Source organism: Myotis davidii, unplaced genomic scaffold, assembly GCF_000327345.1.
Source record: "Myotis davidii unplaced genomic scaffold, ASM32734v1 scaffold37, whole genome shotgun sequence".
Classification (NCBI taxonomy): Eukaryota; Metazoa; Chordata; class Mammalia; order Chiroptera; family Vespertilionidae; genus Myotis; species Myotis davidii.
The window spans coordinates 4,283,867-4,285,869 of NW_006289395.1; positions in this window are offsets into that span (position 1 = coordinate 4,283,867).

The window sequence follows — 2,003 nt, forward strand, 5'->3', positions numbered from 1 at the left end:
GGGATGTGCCCGCAACCAAGGTACATGCCCTTGACCAGAATCGAACCTGGGACCTTTCAGTCCGCAGGCCAATGCTCTATCCACTGAGCCAAACCGGTTATGGCTTTTTTAAAAAATATATTTTTAAACATATCTTTTTATAAAACAGACATTTCAAAAATAATTTGGCTTTTGCCCAGCTGGTGCGGCTCAGCGGTTGAGTGTCGACCCAGAAACCAAAGAGTCACTTATTGGATTCCCGTCAGGGCACAAGCCTGGTTTGTGGGCTCCATCCCCAGTAGGGGTACATACAGGAAGCAGTCAATTGATGATATTTCTCTCTTATCGATGTTTCTATCTGTCTCCCTTCCTCTCTCTCTAAAAACCAAATTAAAAAATAATAATAATTTGGTTTTGAGACAATTTTTAAATAAAACTGTTTAAAAGTATATAAATATGTGGTAATAAACATTTTGTAATTGTATATAAGACTGCTCATCGCAACAACAAGAGGACAGCATTACTCCTGATTTAGCTACATGTTAATTTTCATTAGCTATTACCTTCACAATGTTCACAATTCATAAGCGACCAAAGACTATATAATGAAAGGACTTTTTCCCAAACCTGTTGCCCAGTCACCCAGTTTTGCTACCTTGGGACAATCAAAATTTTTAGTTTTTGGGGGGTATTCTCCCAAATATATTTTAAACAAGAGAGTGTATATTGAATATATTTATCCTCTTTCATACAAATAGAAATATACTAAGCATGGTGTTTTCATCTGGCTTTTTTCCACCAACTATACATATTGGCAATCGTTCCACATCATAACCTAAAGAGCGTCCTCATTTTCATAGCTTCATAGTAGTGCTCCCTCTGTATTCATTTAATCATTCTCCTACTAAAGGCCATTTAGGTTGATTTACTATTTTGCTGTAAAAATGCTATCTGCAAGAACCTCCACGTGTCTCATTTTGCAAACATGTAAGAATATCTGTCAGAATAAACTTTTAGAAGTATAAATTCTGGATTAAAGGGTATATCCTTTTGTAATTTTGATAGCCATTGCTAAATTGTGCTTTACCAAGTTGCACAAAAAATGCATTTCTAATTAGTCCTTTCATTGGCCAGTTCCATAATGTTAATTATTGGAAATTTAAAATATTTTAATATATGGTAGAGCTATATCTCTTTATTTTTAAGGTTCTTTTTTTGGGGGGGGGACTCTTTTGGTTTATTTATTTTTAATATGAATTTTATAATCAGCTTGTCTAGTTTTATTCGTGCTATGAATATAAAATCTTTTTTTTCTATAAAGTGTGACCAACCCATAAAAAAGAATAGTGAGTTATATAAAAAGTAAAAAGTAACTTCATTTAGGTTTTATAATAATAACATGTTTAATTTCATTCTCTGAATGAAAGAAGTGGATTGAGCCCTGGCCGGTGTAGCTCAGCTGGTTAGGCTTGTCCTATGCACCAGGAGGTTGCCAGTTTGATTCCAAGTCAAGGGCACATGCCTGGGTTGCCGGCTGGATCCCTGGTTGGAGGGTGTGCAGGAGGCAGCTGATCGATGTTTCACCCTCCCATTGAGGTTTCTCTCTCCCTCTCCCCTCCTCTCTATCTCAAAATCCATATACTATTCTTAAAAAAAAAAAAAGTGGATTGAGCCATGACCGGTTTGGCCCAGTGGATAGAGTGGCGGCCTGCGGACTGAAGGGTCCCAGGTTCGATTCCAGTCAAGGGCATGTACCTTGATTGCGGGCACATCCCCAGTGGGGGTGTGCAGGAGGCAGCTGATCGATGTTTCTCTCTCGTCGATGTTTCTAACTCTCTATCCCTCTCCCTTCCTCTCTGTAAAAAAATCAATAAATTTTTTTTTAAAAGTGGATTGATAAAATTCCACTTAATAAGTGTAATAAATTAAGAAAATATACTTCAAATCCATATTAGGGAGAATTCGGGTCAGTGTTTCTCAATGAGGGGCAATCTTGCTCCAAGGGACATTTGGTGAAGTCTGAA